Below are 9,500 nucleotides of genomic sequence, written 5' to 3'. Positions count from 1 at the left end.
ATATATATATATTATTAGTGGTAAATTATTTTTTTGCTTTGTTGAAGAAGTGGAGTTTGATTGTTAGAAAGTTATTTGTATTTGTTTAATGAAATTTCAATATGTACAAATATACGGTATATCTTAATGGTTTGACAATTTAGGCATGAAACGATATAACAATAACTTCGGTAATACCGTAAGGTATGGTATACCGACTTTCGATACGGTATACCGCACTATCGGTACGACAACGGTATGAAAATTCTCATACCGAAATTTTCGGTATGCCGATCTTCGGTATACCGAAAAGTACGGTACGGCAACGGTATGGAAATTCTCATACCGCAATTTACGGTATGGTATACGGTATGACGAAAAAATTTCGGTATACCGTGCCGATCCACCTCTAGATCTAAAGGCTGAAAATGATTCTTATTTTATATCTTAAGAAATGCTCTTATTTTAGTCATTCCCTATATATCATTTTCAGCCTTTAGATCATCAAGATCTACGATTGATTCGTAATCCTGTTGGATGGATTTATGGTCATGAGTTCGAATCCCAAAGGTAGCAAAAATTTATTTTTCACAATTCATACATTTATACAGCGAATTCATACGTGTTCTACATAAAATTCATACATTAAAAATTGTTCTTATTTCTTATTTTAAGATGTGCTCTTACGGTAGCCCACCCCTATATATATTAGTACTGTGTATATTTCAGTAGAAATTTTATATAAGTTATTTTAATATAATGTATGTATATATATATATATATTATATCATCTTTAATGTTGTCATGTATGAACGAAATTAAAATTCAGGGCAAATTCCGGAATGAGCTAAAGTTTATGTATTTATATTGCAACTTTATATAGTTGAAAAAATAGCAAAATTCACTAATAGTTTGTGGATTTACAGTCAATTAACGCCTCAAAAAAATATATTATGAAATGCAAATAAGTAAAAAGTAATTAAAAGTTCCAAAAATCCTTTCAAAACTAATAGAAAATTTGAAAGAAAAATAGCTAGATATTTTGGTGGAAATTTTTTAAATAGATAATAATAATAATCGTTAGTTAAAAAGGTTTTGTCAAGATCTTCGTCATTCATTTTATGGCCTCCAGCTATAAGATGGTTTTATGTTCATTTTAATGCTATCATCTTTATTAGAGCTATTTTATATAATAATATAAGTAACTTATAGAATTTTATTTTCTTAATATAATATTCTAAAAAATCTAATTTTTGACTGTGCATCGCACGGGAGTAATACTAGTTTACCTCAATTATACTTCAATTTGAATCAAATTATACATAGACTAAAACGTAATCGTTAGCATAAAGTGGATACTAGATTGGTAGTTCATACATTGCGAAATCATAATAGAAAATAGCAACATATCAAACCTGAAGTTTCGGGTTGAGGGATTTCGGTTGGGGCATGCTTAGGAGCCATGCCCACAATTGATTTCACCTATCTATGTCCGAAGGAAGAGATGACGAGGCAAGCGATAAGTGCATTCGCTCCCATGAAACCAACCTTTTCATGTTCGCGGTCATATGTCACAAGTGTATTCTGGAAAATTATAGCTGCCACAAGAAGAGATGCATATTATATCCATCCTTCAATAGTACTCATTCCGTCCCATTATTGTTGTCCTATTATTTAACTCTTTAAAAGGTGTGAGTCTTATAACTTTTAACCAATTTACACCCTTTTCTTAATTCACATGTTCAAAAAATTTGGGATAACAATAATAGAACGGAGGGAGTATGGTTTAGACCACATGATAAACCAGACAGCACCTCCCAAAAGAGTGGTTGAATCCTTTCAATTCTGGAAGATCATATCCCAAGACAGTATGCACTATGCACCTTTGAGTGTTGTATGCCAGAACAAAAAGAATCAATGACCATAAAAGATATTTCTATTCAATGCTAAAAACAGTGTAATATATTACTCCCTCTGTCCCAACTAACTTGATCAATATTTCTTTCTGAGGCCGTCCCAACTAAGTTGATCAATTTCCTTATATGAAATAAATTGAGAAAGATCTTTATAGGGGTGCCACCGGTTCAGGAACTGCCAGTTTTAGGCCCGAACCGGTGGTTCAGGGGCGGAAAATGTATGAACCGTAACCCGCCCGTGGGTTATCTTTAAGGGTCGATTTTCGGGCCCATAACCGTCGGTTCCGGGCCGGGCCGAAGACCGACAGTTTTCGGGCCGAAACCAGCCAGTTCCGATTTTCTTCCTTTTTTATTTTTCTTTATTCTTTTTTTTATGAAATTAAATGATTGTGTTGAAACTTCGAAATTTTTTACTTTACAAGAGTTGAATTTTTTTGAAATTACTCAACTTAAATAATATAATAATAACTTATAAGTTATAAATATATGTTGTATTTTATAAATTTTGAAATTACTCAACTAAAATAATTTTGAAATTACTCAACTTAAAAATCTTAAATAGTATAATAACTTACAAGTGTTGAAATTTGAAAATATAATACTCCCTCCGTCCCAAAAATCTTTACACGTCTGATTTCAGCACGGGAATTAAGGAGTTGTAGATTAGTGTTTTAAGTGTGTAGTTAATAAAATATAAAAATGATAAAGTATGAGAGAGAAGGTAATAAAAATGATAAAGTAAGAGAGATAAGGTAATAATTATTACCTTATTTAGAAATGTGTCAAGATTCGCGGGACGGCCTAAAAAGGAATACGTGCCAAGATTCGTGGGACAGAGGGAGTAACTTACTTACAAGTGTTAAAAATATTATAACTTACAAGTAGGGCTGTAAATTCGAGTTGCGGGTATCGGGTATACCCTCACCCGTCCCGATACCCGCACGGGTATAGGGTACGATACCCGCAAATTCTCAAAAATCGCGGGTAGAGGGTACCCGCGGGTACCCGCATACCCGCAATAAATATTTAAAAATTAAAATTAAATAATTTTATTTAACAATATTAGGAAATAGGAATTAAACCAAAAAATTATGTTTAATGAGGGTGTACTTAAAGTTCTGGCTGCAAGCATGCTACTACAACATCAAAATTTTGCCGCTATTATATTGTTCTTGCTTGATCTTCATGTTGTCTATGTGTGATGTCTAAGGCAGGGACAATATCATCTGTCATTTTATTTTATTTATGCAAACTCAGTTTATTTATGATTTGTTTAGGTGTAGTTCTAGAAAGCAAGGTTGTACGCTTAGGTTGATCTGGTATCTGCTTTCATGTAAGGTATTGCTTTTAAGCTCATCTTTTTTTAATAAGTCAAATCTATTCTCTTTTTAGTCAGTGCTTGGCTTGGTTTGTTAGTCATCGTTGATTTAGTGTTTGAACTTGAATTTTGATCGTTGTGCTTGTTTGTCAGCTGTTTATTTATTATTTATTCCTCACTGTTTTTATGGATAATCGATGAAATAGAAAGGATATTTTCAATTTTTTTTTGTGAAATGCGGGACAAAATACCCTCTCGCGGGACGAAATACCCTCCAGCGGGACCAAAAACCCGTAAAATTACAATTAAAAAAAAAATTTGTGGGACTGTGAGGGTACCCTCATACCCGCAGCGGGTATCCGCTACGGGTATTCGGGTACCCGCATCGGGGAGGAGGGTCGGGTGAGGGTGCGGTTTTCGGTAGTTTTCGTCTCACGGGTACCCGCATTTTGCGGGTAGGGTACCCGCGGGTACCCGATTTTACACCACTACTTACAAGTGTTAAAAATATAATAAGTTACTTACAAGTTTTAAAAATATTATAACTTACAAGTTTTAAAAATCTTCTTTTTTTGAAATTAAATGACTTGTGTTGAAATATTGAAATACAATAAAGGAAAAAATAATTCTAACGCATTCACAATCAAAATAATGCATAAAAATTGATAATCTTCATTGAATTAACTCTATGCATGAAAAATGTTAAAAATTGATAATCTTCAGGAACCGCCGGTTCCGGGCCGAACCGGTGGGCCGCGGGCTGGAATATTACGAACCTGAACAAGTAATTTTCAGGGTCCAACAACAGCTTTTGTCCATTGCCAAATATCATTTCAACGAACGGAAAAGCTTTTGATAGTTGTGCTGCATCGCTGGAGAAGTATCAACATTTAACATCACTGTGTACATAATATAAGTGATAGGAAACTTAAAATTATCAAATGAAAGTCATATAACCTTCCAGCCCCTGAGAAGCAGATATCATTGTTATTAGGTCAGGACCTTGTATTCTTTTGAGGGACTGGGTTTCCTTGAGAAGCTACATGCAGAAATGGGAGCTTAGCAACGAAACAATATCTCTCAAGACTTTCAAAAGTAGTAATCCACAAAATGAAAATTACAACTGCTTTAAAGGCCTCAAATGCCGCATCTGGAAGATAAGCATAGGTTGTGCCACTATCCAGAACAGTTCCATGCTAGCCATAAAAAACATTGGGATTTAGGGGCAGCTTTTTCCCAGTAACACGAATCTCATTCAGCTCGATATTGTAATATGGACTGTTGCCATCCCGAAACTAGAGTAAATGTGTGAGATGTATCGAGTGTACTTGTTAGGATAGAGCCTAACACTCAATTGTAAAACCTCAAAAGTCTTCCTAAACGTACCTGCGAATAGAGTCGGTATGTGTAAAAGCCATTTCACTAGGGGGGAAATTCCTCCAGGAACCATTGAACCACCACTCACATCTATTCCACCATAGCACAACGAAAATGAATCATTGATTACACCTTTCTCAACAAGCTGATCCATGATACTAATATCTCCACGACCTAAACCCATTATTCCATCCGCATGTTGGCTGTAAAGATCCCCTGTTTCCATATTCTCACATCCAAAAGTAGCTCGTTGTGGTTTCAGACACTTTGATTGCAAAATAAAATTATGTCTACTCCCAAGATCCCACGGCTAGAACTCATTTCAGCATATTGTCTTTCATAAATATATTGTTCTCTATCAGCATCACAAGTGCAATAAGTGTCGCACTTTAGAGGTTTGTAGGTGCTTGACAAATCTGGTTGGAACCTCGGATCCTATTATAAGAAAGAGACCTCAATAAATTTGATAAAATAATACAAAAAGAATAATGTAGATTACTTGTATATAAACAACTGTAGTAAGTAATGTAACTACTATAAGCCGCAGACATTTGATCACTAATTTCTTAGCAACAAAAACTGCAACTAACACAGGCAATTGTAGCAAATAATAAGCAATCGAGTATCGTATCCACAAGGACTATTACAACGAATCACTTTAAGTAATCCTAAATAAATTCTAGTAATATTCAAGCAAACTCAAATAAGAATGAAGAATAAAACTTAAACCTAAATAAATTCTAGTAATATTCAGGCAAACTCAAATAAGAATGAAGAATAAAACTTAAATCAAAACAAAGCAAATAAAATATGATAAAAACTCAAATAATAAAACAAACTCTGACTCTAGGGATGTACTATCGTTAATCAAACACATGCATTCAATCTATTAATTCAATTATCAATTTAATCCAACCCTGATGAAAGATCACTATATTATTCACAAGCTTCTCTAACGAACACCTATGAACGTAGATTAATTTACCCCTTTTCACATTCAAGACTCCAAGGAATAAATTAACTCCAAATAGCACACAAAGAATAACTTCCTATAGCTTCACCTGTCGCATTCAAGACTCAAGGCTAACACTATATCATGCATTCCTGAATCAGCTGAACAATTATCGCATTCAAGACTCAAACTGAACAGCTAGACATGTAAATTATTGATCAGATAATTCACAAGAAAACAGGCACCAGGAATAATGAATCACAAGTTGGAGGGCAAATTGATATCAATAAATCAAACACACATATTAAATCAACTTTGTACAAACCCTAGGTTCAGATAAAAAAACTAGCTAGACATCATAAAATAAAATAAAAGCATAAATAAAAGAAAGCAATTGAAATAAATAAAATAGATAAAACCCGGAAGAATGTTGAATGACAGCTTGAATCTTGTAGGAAAATAAAGCTAATCTATGAAAAACAATAAAAGTCTAAGTCTAAAACTGAAAAGATGGAGAAAAGAGGTAAAAAGATGTGTCTAATAGGTCAGGGAAAGGACCTATATATAAGCACAGGAGATAAATACAGTGTAGAACTCGAAAATACTGATAAAATCCGAAAATTCCGAAAATTCCCGAAAATTCGGAAATTCCCGTCGGATACTATTCACTGCTGCGCGACTTTCTTGTTTCGGCCATATCTTTCTCGTCCGAACTCGGATTTGCGAACCGTTTGCACCTACGAACTCGTATCGAGACGAACTACAACTTTCATTAAGACCAACAGTCCAAATTCGAACTCCATTTTTCTGTAAAAATCATCAAATTTCAAGCAAGTAACATATTTCACAAGATAAAGCAATGTAAGCACAAAACAATCATCAAACACTCAATTTCCTATAAAATTAACATCAAAAGAATACTCCCTCCGTCCACAATTTAAAGCCCTACTTCCCCTTAAATTTTTGTCCACAATTTAAAGCCCTATTATGCTTTTTGTACCTTTTTACCCTCCCTCTTTATTTAAAATTACTACCATTTGCCACTAATGGACCCACCTTACAACACCTTTATTATTTTTATATTCTATATTTATTACACTTTATCACTAGTGGACCCACCACACAACACCTTTAACACTTTAGTCAACTACTTTATCACTTTAGTCAACTACCCTTTTATTTCATCCACATCACCATTTTCAGCTTTCTTAGTCTCCGTGCCCACATCAAAGTGGGGCTTTAAATTGTGGACGGAGGGAGTATTAAAAACCATGGAAAAATGAGTGTTATCAACATTCATTCAGTTACCCAAAAGAGTATGGATCATAGTTAGGGCCCTATTGAATCATTAAGTAAGAAATGAGAAGATGGTAGTCCTTTAAAAGGTCAAACAAAATATATCATAGGCTTATTTTATTGAGAAATGAATTTAATATTGATTAGGGAATATATAATTCAAAATGATGATTTAAATCCTAATTATTAAACTTATTTTATTAAGAAATAACCTATTTTCAGCCCTTATACTAACGGACCAATTTGGCCCGAAATATAGCTAAATCATTTTTATGACATCATCACATAAGGAATCGTGAAGGTGTAAGTTATTAAATAAACTCTACTAAATGACTACCCTGTAATATAGCTAAATTATTTTTAATGGCATTTCAATTACCCGTTTAACCGGTAACAGAATACCATTCGGGTATAGATATATGTATATATGTAATTAATTTGTTTATACAATTTCAATATTTAAATTAATTTATTAAATTAAATTTTAATATAAAAGAAAAAAGAAAAAATAGCAACCCTTGAAAGCACAAAGAGCAGACTAAGGGCATGAAACTCGAAAGAAGGCCAAAAAACAAAAGAAGGCTAACAAAAACACCAAATCAGTACCTAATCTCAGGATGATCGTCCATTTCCGACCAGCGACCATGAACGATATTATTCATTGCACGCATACTAGGCTTATTGCTAAGGTCAACCATAAATTCCCTCGGCTGATAACCCATTTCACTCGCATTTCTGAGGCGATATTTTATGCTACTTTCCGGAGCTTCTTGCATTGGCTCTCTTCCCATGCCTTTTCCAGAACCCTTTGGACGACCACGTCCTCGTTTCGGCTCTGAGAGCATCTGTATCCCCTGATTAACCTGCTCCTCTAGCCGACTAATTCGACCAACAAGATCCTCCGACTGCTGAATAATAGGAGAAGACGTTCCAGCTCTGGTCGGACTCATCCATATTCTCTCGTTCGACATATCCATACTGACCTTCGATACCTTCATCCCCAACGGCATGCTGCTTCTCATACTGACTATGCTGCTGTTGCACCTGCTCAACACACTGTCTTTCCACAGGCCGTTGCTCCGCCCCAACCGAAGTCTGTTGCTTCTGCACAACAGTATTCTCAACGTCCTTTGGCTGCAGCTGCCTAGGCTCACGCTGCACATTCTCGGGAATTCGCTGCATATCCGTTTCAGTCTTCTTCTCCACATGACTCGCTTCGTCGTCTTCAGATATATAATTCTCCACGATCCCCTCTTCCATGTCCTCATGACAATTCTTGGTAACAACATCAAGCAAATCCAGACCTGGAATATCCCCATTCATCTCAAACTTCTCATTATCAGCCAGAGAAGCAAAAGCATTACTAGCATCCGTATAATCACTCTCCTTAGGCTTCCAAAGGGAAAACTTTTTGTCCTTTGCAAAACCGGTCCCTGGATCAGTTTGGTTATCTCCCTTTGTCATCACCTTTTCCTTTTCCGAAATCACCTTAACCTGATCCGTGTTCTCCACCCGAGGTTGTTTCTTTTTGCATTTATCAACACTATGCCCAGTGATCCTGCAATGTGTACAGTAAAGATGTAACTTCTCATAATAGAATTCAACGTGATAAGCCATATCATCTCCTTGAACTTGCATCGACTCTTGCAGCGGAAGAGATAAATCAACTTCGACAAGCAGCCGAACATAATGCCCAACATCGGCATAGGTAGACGCCCCATCAATTTTAGTGCCAACGACGTTGCCAATAGCTGTGATAACTTCAGGATGCCAGAACTCCACAGGAAGATTATATATTCTTACCCAAACTTGGCTCAACGAAGAAACTTCCTTATAAGGATTAAACCCTTTCACCCACTCCCTCATACGAAGGGATCCCTTTGACAAATCCCATAACTTTCGAGCCTTAACAATGTTCTTATCCTCCATTGTATCAAACTTCAAGATATAAAAGCCCTTACACATTGGGATCAACTTCCACTCCGAGGAAATAATTCTAACGCATTCACAATCAAAATAATGCATAAAAATTGATAATCTTCATTGAATTAATTATATGTATGAAAAATGTTAAAAATTGATAATCTTCAGGAACCGCCGGTTCCGGGCCGAACCGGTGGGCCGCGGGCTGGAATATTACGAACCTGAACAAGTAATTTTCAGGGTCCAACAACAGCTTTTGTCCATTGCCAAATATCATTTCAACGAACGGAAAAGCTTTTGATAGTTGTGCTGCATCGCTGGAGAAGTATCAACATTTAATATCACTGGGTACATAATATAAGTGATAGGAAAATTAAAATTATCAAATGAAAGTCATATAACCTTCGAGCCCCTGAGAAGCAGATATCATTGTTGTTAGGTCAGGACCTTGTATTCTTTTGAGGGACTGGGTTTCCTTGAGAAGCTACATGCAAAAATGAGAGCTTAGCAACGAAACAATGTCTCTCGAGACTTTCAAAAGTAGTAATCCACAAAATGAACATTACAACTGCTTTAAAGGCCTCAAATGCCGCATCTCGAAGATAAGCATAGGTTGTGCCACTATCCACAACAGTTCCATGCTAGCCATAAAAAACATTGGGATTTAGGGGCAGCTTTTTCCCAGTAACACGAATCTCATTTAGCTCGATATTGTAATATGGACTGTTGACATCCCGAA

At 35.5% G+C, this 9,500-nt stretch overlaps 1 pseudogene; it reads right to left on the bottom strand.

Moving 5' to 3' along the window:
• Window positions 1-1,461: 1,461 nt before the first annotated feature.
• On the bottom strand, window positions 1,462-7,683 carry LOC130990411 (aspartic proteinase 36-like; annotated as a pseudogene).
• Between the last annotated feature and the right edge of the window lie 1,817 nt (window positions 7,684-9,500).

Source organism: Salvia miltiorrhiza, chromosome 6, assembly GCF_028751815.1.
Source record: "Salvia miltiorrhiza cultivar Shanhuang (shh) chromosome 6, IMPLAD_Smil_shh, whole genome shotgun sequence".
Classification (NCBI taxonomy): Eukaryota; Viridiplantae; Streptophyta; class Magnoliopsida; order Lamiales; family Lamiaceae; genus Salvia; species Salvia miltiorrhiza.
The sequence above is the reverse complement of the archived record's forward strand: the minus strand, read 5'-3'. Positions and strand labels throughout refer to the sequence as shown.